This window comes from Lontra canadensis, unplaced genomic scaffold, assembly GCF_010015895.1.
Source record: "Lontra canadensis isolate GAN:19392208 unplaced genomic scaffold, GSC_riverotter_1.0 scaffold96, whole genome shotgun sequence".
In the NCBI taxonomy this organism is placed as follows: Eukaryota; Metazoa; Chordata; class Mammalia; order Carnivora; family Mustelidae; genus Lontra; species Lontra canadensis.
This window is the reverse complement of record NW_022631090.1, coordinates 7396702-7408775: the sequence shown is the minus strand read 5'-3', so window position 1 is coordinate 7408775 and position 12074 is coordinate 7396702. Positions and strand designations below refer to the sequence as shown.

The 12074-nt window shown below is 39.2% G+C and overlaps 1 protein-coding gene across 3 annotated transcripts in view; it reads left to right on the top strand.

Annotated features, from left to right (window-relative positions):
- Positions 1–12074, top strand: part of IL13RA2 (interleukin 13 receptor subunit alpha 2) — a 69409-nt gene that overhangs the window by 22443 nt on the left and 34892 nt on the right. Inside the window, exon 1 of one of the 3 annotated variants that reach the window (XM_032837116.1) lies at positions 579–598. The exons of 1 other annotated variant lie outside the window; for it this stretch is intronic. The gene's annotated coding sequence lies outside the window, so the exon portion shown is untranslated. Of the gene's footprint in view, positions 1–578; positions 599–12074 lie in introns of those variants that run through there. One more of the 3 variants, XM_032837121.1, reaches the window with a different exon arrangement.

Below are 12074 nucleotides of genomic sequence, written 5' to 3'. Positions count from 1 at the left end.
GGTTAAACTAGATGACTTCTGAGGTTCCATTTAATATTTTATTTTTTTGAAACTGAGTCCTAAAGAATTTAAGAAATTGTCCAAGGTCACCTACACCTAGTTGATTGTGGGAGGGACACCCTAGAGTAGAACCTAGGTTTCCAGATTCCTTGTCCATTTATGACTCTTTTTCATACTTAAGGTATTTGAAACTCAAAACAGTGAAGTACTTTGGATTGTACACTCTGAGGAAACAGCATAGACCTGGCAATCACATACTTACCTTTGGATTATCTTTTAATTCCCGATGTGGTGAGTCACATAGTAAAATAACATTGGCATACTGAAATGCCATATCAGGAACTAATTAAAAGGGAAAGAAAATCACTCAGATGAACTTCGTGATTTCCTCTGAAACTTTTGACAAATGTAACCTTGAATGCTGACCTGCTTTGAATGCAAATTTTCTCATGACAGTACATTCAGTGGATCAACCAGAGCTCCTCCTACATAAAGTCTTCATTTCTTAGGTCATTTAAAATCCATTAAGCTAAGAAGCTGTTCATTGAGACAGATTTCAGAAGAATTTGAATATAACTGGACACATTATTCACTCACAGTAAGTCTGAAACTGAAGTTTCTGAAAGGGAGTGTGGGGATGAAAGGTAACTTAGAAATAATTTTAAAAATTTTAATAAAAAATGGGCTCAGAAATCTTTTTATAGCAAAAATCGTTTGAAATGATATCTATTCATTTGAGGAAATACTGCTTTTTTGCATGCAGCTAATTAATAGGTGCTGGATAATCAATATGAATAACACTATTGCTTAATTTCTAGTTGTTCTTTTATTGGCCTTTATTTCCTATAAAAAATCATATCTCTTATAAGCAAAACTGGCCCTTTGGAAATGGTAAGGATAATTGCATTTTAGAATTAAGTTTTCTGAAATTATTTTCTATGTGATTTTTTTCCCCCTATAACTGAGAATTCTCTACTTTGCTGCAACTTTTCTCTATTTTGCTCAGAAATAACCATACAGCTCCTCTAAAATGAATGACTTAATATATTTTATATGATGTTTGATTTTATTTATGGAACTTGCATATCTTCTGTATGTGATGATTTCATTTATTTGTGTAGTATGGTTAAACACATATATAGTAGAGTTATTAAAATAAAAATTCCAATTTTCACTGTTTTTGTTCTGAAATGAACTAACATACATTTGATGCTTGTTTTCTTCTGAAAAAAATACATAGTTAACACTTAAATTTGACCATCACTTTTACACATTGTACTCACTTTGGATATTTCCAGATTCATTTTCTTTGTTTAACATGTAAGAGAGTATATGAAATCATGACATGAATACTGGGGATTTAGCAGCTTTTTTTTTTCCTAAAATTTTATTTATTTGACAGAGATCACACATAGGTAGAGAGGCAGGCAGAAAGAGAGAGGGGGAAGCAGGCTCCCTGCTGAGCAGAAAGCTCTCTATATGGGGCTTGATTCCAGAACCCTGGGATCATGACCTTAGCTGAAGGCAGAGGCTTTAACCCACTGAACCACCCAGGCACCCCTAGCAGCTGTTTTTTGATACAAATTTTATTAAAGTATGAAATGTTTTAGAGAGTTTAAGACTTAAGTAAGTTGCATAAAATTATTATTTTTTAAAGATTTTATTTACTGGGGTGCCTGGGTGGCTCAGTGGGTTAAAGCCTCTGCCTTCGGCTCAGGTCATGATCCCAGAGTCCTGGGATCGAGCCCCACATGGGGCTCTCTGCTCAGCAGGGAGCCTGCTTCCCCCTCTCTCTGCCTGCCTGTCTGCCTACTCGTGATCTCTGTCTGTCAAATAAATAAAATCTTAAAAAAAAAAAAAGATTTTATTTATTTATTTGACAGAGACAGAGAGGGAACAGAAGCAAGGAGAGTGGAAGAGGGAGAAGCAGGCTCCCGCTGAGCAGAGAGCCCCATGTGGGGCTCAACCCCAGGACCCTGGGATCATGACCTGAGTGGAAGGCAGGTGCTTAACAACTGAGCCACCCAGGCACCTCCTATTATTATTATTTTGAGCAGAGAATAATATAGTAAGGACTAAGTGGTCTTCATCTTAGTTTCTTTATCTGTACGTGTTAGTTTCTTTAATTGTGAAATGAGCCAAATGTCCTGATGAGGACTCATGTTGTGAAAGGCAATAGAAATGTTAACAACGGGGGCACCTGAGTGGCTCAGTCTGTTAAGTGGCCAGCTCTTGATTTCAGCTCAGGTCATGATCTTGGGTCCTGCAAGCCCGGCATAGGTCTCAATGCTCAGCAGGGAGTCTGCTTATCTTCTCTCTCTCCCTCTTCCTCTGCCCCTCCTCCCACTCACATACTCTCTGTCTCTCAAATAAATAAATAAATCTTTTTTTTTTTTTTAAAGAACTGTTAAAAACTATTATTTAAGTGGTAGGATTAAACAAAAGGAGTAGGGATGGAGAGGGTTGCTTATTCGTTTTGATGTATTTTTCTGGGTGTCTTTGAGGAATTAACAGGGGGTGACTGTTGCATGTGGAAGAAGTGGAAGGCAAGTAATAACAATTGAGTAATGCCCACTATGTTGCAGGCATTTACATGCACTATCTCATTTAATCATTTCCTAAACCCTATGATGGCAAATATTGTTGCCTTCATTTTATAGATAAGAAAATTGAGGCATAGAGAGCTGAAGTGTCTTGCCCAGATCTCTGTGGCTGCAATAGCCATGCTGTTTCCATCATTCCATGCTTCTAGTCTAAGGTCCCACTGAAGCAAAGCTGAGAAGATAAGCTGTTTGGAATTTATTTCTTTCATTCTCACTGTATAATCAAGACTTATGCTGGGTAGATGGATAATGTCCAGGATCATAGAGTATGACCAGTCACACTACAGGTGCCTACCTGGGATGATTTAGGAGATGGCTGACAGGTGCCTGCCCACAAATGTTCTCTTCATTGACCTGTCTCAGTCCCTTTGCCTAAGATTTTACCATGGAAGTCACTACTTTGGATATGGAAATGTTTTGTTTGTTCTGTTTTTCTTTGCCAGTGGGGATATTGAGGGGGCTTTCAAATGCACATATCCCTAGGAAGGTTCATAGATTAAGTCTTTTATCACATAATACCTTAGCAGGGAGCATGGAATAGAAGAAATAACTCATATTTTGGAGCCAGAGAAACTGGCAATTGAATTCTGATTCCACCACATCCTAGCTATTTAACTTGCATATGATACTGCATCTTTCAGAGCTCTCATCTTCTTCTTGAGTAAAACAGGGATAGGAGTTCCTGTGCACAGTCGGTTAAGCGTCCAGCTCTTAGTTGCGTCTCAGGTTGTGATCTCATAGGTGGTGACATTGAGCCTCGTGTTAGGCTCCATGCTAGGCATGGAGCCTGCTTAAGACTCTCTCTCCCTCTGCTCCACCAACCCTACCCCCACTCTCTCTCTCTAACATAAATAAATACATCTTTTAAAAAATTGAGATAATAATGCATATGCATAGGCCCTTATTATAGTAATCAATATGTTGACCATCTGGTATGGGTTGCTGTGATAGAGTGGGAAGAGCACTGGAATGGAATTCAGGGGACTTGGTGTTCTGCCACATTTGTTTCATTTATTCAGGTAAGTATTGAGTATCTACTATGTGTCTTGCACTGTGCTAGGCACTGAGGGTACAACATAAACCATTTTAAGTTATTACTTCCTTGTATCTTAAATTCTAGCTTATTGCTAACCTAACTATATCTATATTCTGGTCATGCAGAACAGTATTAATATTCTTCACATTTTAGGGATTGGAAACTAAGTGTTACATTTTGAGCAAAATACATATAGTGGTGAGCAAAATGAATATGATCCCTGATCTCACTGAGTTTATAGTCTAATGGAGTAGAAATTAATCTGATAATCCCACAAATTAGTATAAGATTAAAACCATTACAAGTCTTTAAAGGAAACATAGCGCTCATAAAGCAGGGGGGCCTCATTTCAACTTCAACAGGGGCCTCATTTCAGCTTCTCTCAGCAAGTGACATCTGAGCTGAAATCTGAAGAATGAACAGGTATTAGCCAGGTTATCCTTCTACATGTCTTTACTCAGAGTCTTCTGGATTCTCCTCAGTTCTTTTACATCCTCCTTGGTGGCTGTTGCAAACTTTCTCCTCTGCTTTTGAGCCTTCTACTCAGCTACTACATATTTATTCTCAGGAGGTAAGCTTTTCTCCTATTTCACACAGAAAATAAATGCCATCAGGTGTGCCTGAACCTCTTATCCACCAACCTCACTGTCTTTTATAAACACATCAATTTTCATCTTCATCCATGCTTTTGTCTTGTCTCAGAGCCCTCTGTCAGTCCAAATTCAATTTTTCCACTTTTGTTTTAGATGACATGCTGGCCTCTTGCTTTTTCAGGGATTTCTTTATGTAATTATTCTCCTTCTCTTCTGTCTTTTAGTCTCTTCCTCTTTCTCAGCAAAGAAAAAAAAATGCCTTTTTTTTTTTAAGATTTTTATTTATTGGGGCGCCTGGGTGGCTCAGTGGGTTAAGCCTCTGCCTTTGGCTCAGGTCATGATCTCAGGGTCCTGGGATTGAGCCCCTCATCAGGTTCTCTGCTCAGCGGGGAGCCTGCTTCCCCTCCTCTCTCTGCCTTTCTGCCTACTTGTGGTCTCTGTCTGTCAAATAAATAAATAAAATCTTTAAAAATAAAAAAAAAAAGGTTTTTATTTATTGGAGAGAGAGAGGAAACACAAGAAGAGGGCATAGGAGAGGGAGAAACAGGTTTCCTACTAAGCAGAGAGCCCTATGCAGAGCTCCATCCCAGGAGCCTGGGATCGTGACCTGAGCCGAAGGCAGATGCTTAATGACTGAGCCACCCAGGCACCCCGAGATACCTTTTTTTTTTCTTTCTTTCTTTCTTTTTAAGATTTTATTTATTTATTTGACAGAGAAAGAGAGAGACAGCAAAAGAAGGAACACAAGCAGGGGGAGTGGGAGAGGGAGAAGCAGGCCTTCCAGTGAGCAGGGAGCCTGATGCGGGGCTTGATCCCAGGAACAATGGGATCGTGACCTGACGAAAGGCTGATGCCCAACGACTGAGCCACCCAGGCACCCAAAGATACCTTTTCTTAACCTTTCTCTGTACAACCAAGACCAGCACAATCCATACAACTAAACTTCGGTAAAAAGTGGTCCATACATATAACTACCTTTATCAAAGTCACTGCTTATTTCCTTTTTTTTTTTCTAAAAGATTTTATTCATTTGAGAGAGAGATAGCAAGAGAGAGAGCATGAGCAGGGAGGAGGGAGAGGGAGTGGGAGAAGCAGACTCCCTGCTGAGTAGGGATCAAGACCACAAGACCCTTGGGATCATGACCTAAGATAAAGGCAGATGCTTAACCCACTCAGCCACCCAGGCATTCCTTACTTATTTCCAAGTACAACAGAACCATTGCAGTTTTGTCTTACTTTCCCCCATGCCATCCCTGTTGGCATCTGAGGTTTTAATACCTTTTCCTTGAAATCTTCTACTTCAGTAGTTTTCCTCAGTACTGTTTCATGTCAATACCAGTTATTACCATCAGTACTAAGTCAGAGTCTTTTAACATGGCTCAGAAAGCATGCCTAAGTACATCTTAACACTGCAACCAAATCAAACCACTTGTAGATGTTTGAATTCATTAAGCTTTCTCATTCTCTGCTTTTGCCTAATCAGTTTCCATTGAGGAGGAATCCTTCCCTCATATTCCCTGCCCCTGCAAAAACGTACTCCGTATATATGAGATAGTTTAGGTACTACTTCCTCTAAGGATTCTTACTTGACCACTTTCATCTCCCCAGACCAGTTTAGGTACCTGTTCTCTGGGCTTCTAAGTGCTTGTCTCTGTCTTAGAATTTACCACACCTTATTATAACTGAAGGTAGTATGAAGTTAGTCTGTAACTTTGGTATCCAAGAAATTTCACATTTTAATATGTTCTTTAAGCTACCCTGTATTCAGCATTCTGCCAAGAAAGTAAGATATGCAATTTCAGTTAATATTTGATCCTCCTACCACGTTATGCAAATATTCTGAGGCCTTAGGCAACACCAAAATACTAGAGAGGCCCTTTTGGTCACTGATCTTTACTTTTCTGTCAATTCTCTGATACAGTCTTTGAGATACTATTTTGTCTCAACCAAGGATGGTCCTTTCAGGTTTGCCTGCTACCATTGAATGCTGAGCTTTTCTCTTTGCCAGACCCTTGACTTCTTTTTTTCTAAAGTATTTGTTTTTTCCAGGGTGCCTGGGTGTCTCAGATGGTTAAGCTTCTGCCTTTGGCTCAGGTTATGATCCCAGGGTCCTGGATCAAAGCCCCAAATCAGGCTCCCTCAGCAGGGAGCCTGCTTCTCCCTCTGCCTGCCTTGCCTACAGCTCTCCCTGCTTGTGCTCTCTCACTATCTCTGTCAAATAAATAAATAAAGTCTTTAAAAAGAAAAAGTATTTGTTCCTTTCCCTCCTGAGTACCTTAAAAGGAATTTCATTTGTCTTCTTAAGACTTGCATTGGCACTCCTAAGCATAATCTCTCCTATGAGCTTGATTTTTGGCAATACAAAAGCTAGGAGGGTAAGTCTGTGTGCACAACTTCTGCTTTTAGTCTTGGCAACAGGGGAAGTGGAAGCCCCTTGGGTGAGGTAAGGAAAATAAAAAAAAAAAAAGACTGGTTATCTTCTTGAAAAGAGAAGGAGAAGAAAAAAAGCTTTGAGCATACAAATACAAATAATTATCTCAAAATATGTTGCCGTATACTTGTCTGTTTATGAGTCTCTTCCCTTCATTAAATTGCAAGTGCCTTTTAATGTGTTGTGGAATTTCATTTCTTAATATTTCAATAGAGAGTGTAGACATAATTCACAGTTTAGTATGGGAGAAGGTGTACTCAGAAAGCATAGAGAGGGAAGTGTTGCTACCTGAGCTAAATCTCAGTGACTAGGAGTAATCCATGACTAGGCTAGATAAAACAATATTAGTCTCTGGAGACCTGTATAGACAAAAGTTTAGAGATAAAATAAGACCCTACTTTTTAAGATCTACACGTAGGAAATGAGACTGAAAGTGCTGGTATGGTCCAGGTAATGAAAAGTATTGACTGCCATGCTAAAGAGTTTATTTTTCATTTTATGAGAGGCAATACAGGTTAGGGCACCAACTTGGGAATGACATTTGCCTGGCTCTGAATCTGGCCCCATCACTTACCAGCTATGAGACCCTGCAATAATCTTTTAGTGTTTCTGTGCCTCAGTTTCCTTATTTGTAAAATGTGATGACACCAGTACCTGTCTCATAACGCTGTGATGAGGATTAAGTGAATTAATATAGGAAAACCTTTTCAGAAGCGCTGGCACAATATGAGCACAATTGAATTATGAGCTGCTATTATAAATTATTCTGTAGGGCAATGTGAAGTTAGTGAAGGAGTTTGAATGGGCATATTTGTGTTTTGAAAAGGTCACACTGACTACAGCATGGAAAATGACATGAATCTGTCCTGTTAGAAGATGGAAATGCATCAGGAGCAGTCAAAAGATGTTAAGGGCTAAGATTAGGGTCATGTCAGTGAAGATGAAGTGATTATGGATGGACCTCTGAGGTATTTAGAAAATGGAATCTTTATATTGTGTGTATGTGTGTGTATGAAATGGTGATTGAAGAAAAATGAGAAAAAGGAATCTAGGATGATTCCTATGTTTCTATTTTAGGGTACTGCTTGAGAAGTCACACTACTGTTTGGTACTGGAAATAGAGGAAAGGAAAGTGATAAGTTAAATTAATATTTTGAGTATTCATAGTTCCCATGTGTATTCATGTTCTTTGAAACAGAGAAAACTATTTCAAAACTGTTATATTGTCTATCAGTTTTGAAATCAGGTATGGAAGGATTATCTGGATATTTTAAGGTCATTTGCATAAGTGGAATTTATCACTGTTCTAGGGAAGATATACTTGTTCTAGGGAAGATATACATGCTGTTGTTTGACAAGTACTGGTTTGTTATTTGCATAGCTCAAAAATATTATTGAGAAGAATCCTTTGGTGACTCATGTTGTAGAAGTATCAAGGTACCATAACAGAGCTCTGGTAAATTTATTTTGGATCAGGAGTCTGTCAGCTTTCCAAAATAAGAGGACCTTTGGAGATAACTAGTTTAAAGCCTTAAAACCATATCAGTGCATTCATTTATTAACCAAAAACTTATTGCCTACTAGGTAATAGGCATTATGGTGATGTAAAAGCAGGAGCAGTTCTTACTCTCATGGGCCTTATGGAAGAGCATGTGACTCTTGATCTCGGGGTCATGAATTCAAGCCCCATATTAGGTGTAGACATTACTTAAAAAAATGATTGCTAGTGCCCATTGGTGATGATTAAAAGTTGAATTCAGATTATTTTGTTTTTTTAGATTTTATTTATTTATTTGACAGAGAGAGACACAGCGAGAGAAGGAACACAAGCAGGAGGAGTCAAGAGAGGGAGAAGCAGGCCTCTTTCCACTGAGCAGGGAGCCCAGTGTGGGGCCCAATCCCAGGACCCTGAGATCATGACCTGAGCTGAAAGCAGACTCTTTTAGCCTGAGCCACCCAGGTGCCCCCAGATTGTTTTGTTTTGGTTTGTTTTTAAAGAAACTATTATAGTAAGTCCAGGCAAATTATGATGATGATTTGGTTTGGACTAGTATTGGAGGGGTATAGATGGATATAAGTAGTTTCAAGGGATATTTGAGAACTGAATTGAATTTGATTATGGATTGGACATGGGAGATGTAATGTCAGGTGTCTAGGGTGCCTGGTTTCTGGCTTGTACTGTGAAATGGACACCACTGATAACTAGTAAGATGGAACTACTATACCTTGAAACTACATCTCTGGCAAGAATACCCATTTTCAGATGGAAGATCATGATTTTGGTTTTTGGCATTTTGCCTTTGAGGTGTGTTTGAGACTTCCAGGTGTGTTTGAGACTTCCAAGTGAAGATCTTAAGAAAACAATTAGATATATAAGTCTGGAGCTTAGAGCACTAGTTTGGATGAGAGATATACGTTTGAAAGTCATTGTCATAGTGATGGTAATGGAAGGTGTAGGAATGGATAAAATTACCTAGGGAGAACATAGAGTCAGAAGAAATGAGGACCAAAGAACTCTGATGTATAAGGCATAAGCCTAAAAATGAAGTAAAATGAGTAGCCAGAGAGATAGAAGGAAAACTGGGAAGCTGTTGTCAGAAAAGCCAAAAGAATAGTGTTTTTTTTTTTTTAAGATTTTATTTAGTTATTTATTTGACAGACAGAGATCACAAGTAGGCAGAGAGGCAGGCAGAGAGAGAGAGAGAGGAGGAAGCAGGCTCCCCATTGAGCAGAGAGCCCGATGTGGGGCTCGATCCCAGGACCCTGGGATCTTGACCTGAGCCAAAGGCAGAGGCTTTAACCCACTGAGCCACCCAGGCGCCCCTAAAAGAATAGTGTTTTAAGGATGGTGGTAAACAGATGAATGTCGCTAAGAGAGAAACAAGATTGGAATGAAAAATATTGATTCAGCAATATGAAGGTCATTGGTTATTCTGGTCAAGGTTAAGTTTATTCTGGTGAGACCTGTTTTAAGAGAGTCATGGACTTGTGGGATGAAGGAAAAAAACTAGAAGAAAATGAAGTGATAAAGAGTGAGTGGGGGCATGTGGAGAATATAGTAAATATAGACAACTCTTTCTTGAAACTTGGTTATAAAGAAGTATTGGAGCAGTAGCTGGAGGCAAATATGTGGGCAAGGTAGTTTATGTTTTTTAAGCCTTGGGAGAGATGAGCATGTTTGAATGCTAATGGGATGTATCTGGCTATATCCATATATATATCTTATGTATGTTGAAGATATTAAAGAGAAGGAAAAAATTAAATTGAAGGTTTCTGATAATCTGAGCAGGGTAGGAATTCAAAACACACAAGAGGTGTTTTATCTTCAGTAGTAGAAAATATACTTCCTTTATTATAGTAGGAGGGAAGGAAGGGAGGATGTGGGGAAAATATGGATTCAGGAAAATGAAGGAATTTCCATCTGATGACTTAATTTTGTTTTTAAAGAGGTAAGGTCATGTGCTAAGGTTGGAGGAGAGGGTAGGAAAGGATTGAAGATGTTAGAAAAAGGCTTTTCACACCAGTCAAAATGGCTAAAATTAATAAGTCAGGAAACAACAGATATTGGTGAGGATGTGGAGAAAGGGGAACCCTCTTCCACTGTTGGTGGGAATGCAAGCTGGTACAGCCACTCTGGAAAAGAGTATGGAGATTCCTTTAAAAATTCAAAATAGAGCTACCCTGGGGTGCCTGGGTGACTCAGTTGGTTAAGTCACTGCCTTTGGCTCTGGTCATGGTCTCAGGGTCCTGGGATCGAGCTCCACATAAGGCTCTCTGCTCAGCAGGGAGCCCGCTTCTGCCTCTGTCTCTGCCTATCTCTCTGCCTATTTGTGATCTCTGTCAAATAAATAAATAAAATCTTAAAAAAAAAAAAATAGAGCTACCCTATGACCCAGCAGTCGCACTACTGGGTATTTACCATAAAGATCCAAATGTAGTGATCCAAAGGGGCACGTGCACCCAAATGTTTATAGCAGCAATGCCCACAATAGCCAATCTATGGACAGAACCTAGATGTCCATCAACAGATGGATGGATAAAGAAGATGTGGTATACATATATATAATGGAATACTATGCAACCATCAAAAGAAACAAAACCTTGCCATTTGCAACAATGTGGATGGAACTAGAGGATATTATGCTGAGCGAAATAATCCAATCAGAGAGAGACAATTATCATATGATCTCCTTGATATGAGGAATTTGAGAGCCAAAGTGGCGTGTTATGGGGGGTAGGGAAGGAAAAAATGGAACAAGATGGGATCGGGAGGGAGACAAACCATAAAGGACTCTTAATCTCAGGAAACAAACTGAGGGTTGCTGGGGGGTGGGGGTACGGATAGGGTAGCTGGGTTATGGACATTGGGGAAAATATGTGCTATGGTGGGTGCTATGAAATGTGTAAGCCTGATGGTTCACAGACCTGTACCCCTGGGGTAAATAATACATTATATATATATGTGTATATATATACATATATACACATATATATATATTTTATGATTTTGTTTATTTATTTGAAAGAGACAGTGAGAGAAGAAACACAAGCAGGGGAGGAGGGAGCGGGAGAAGCAGACTCCCCACTGAGCAGGGAGCCTGATGTGGGTGGTGCTTGATATCAGAACCCTGAGTTCATGACCTGAGCTGAAGGCAGATGTCTAAGGACTAAGCCACCCAGGCGCCCCTACATAATATGTTAATTAAAAAAAAAGAAGTTGAACAGAGACATATAATAATGTTTTTGAGTAGTAGGGTGGATTTATATAAAATAGAATGTTAGGATTTTATCATGGAATAACCGAGCGTGGGACTTGTTCCATCAGCACTTACCTGCTTAGTGAGAGGCACAGAGGGGACTTGAGAGTTAAATTTATTTAGGGTTGGGATTTTGTTAGGAAGTTATGATACAAAAGCAGAGAGGCAAATTTATTTTGGGATAGGGAAACCAATCTAGATGACATAAAGAAGGGAAATAAGACCAAATCTGATGGATGAATTTGGGAAAAAATAGTCAAGTCTTTGCAAAGCAGAAAAATAAACAGAGTGGCAGTACTTAAAGACCTAAGCTAGAATGAAATGAGATTATGGGAAAATCATTTAATTTCTCTGACCTCTGTTTTCTCATTTATTTTTAAGCCAGGGTGATAGATGGTGGAAACTAATTTCTACACATATCTTGTTGTGTTTTGGTAGTAAGTATCAATAGACTGGGATGGGCCTAGGAACTCCTGAGAAGCACCCTACCCACTTCTAAGGAATGAAGTGGAGTTAGGGGGTAGGAGGTATTCATCATTCTAACTTGCCCATGGATGTTAAGGTAAAGGAAGACAAAACCGTGTTCTAAAGGTGTAATTCTATTACAAGTAATGTTCTTTCCCCTAGGCGTGTTTGACTTTGCTCATCCAGCAG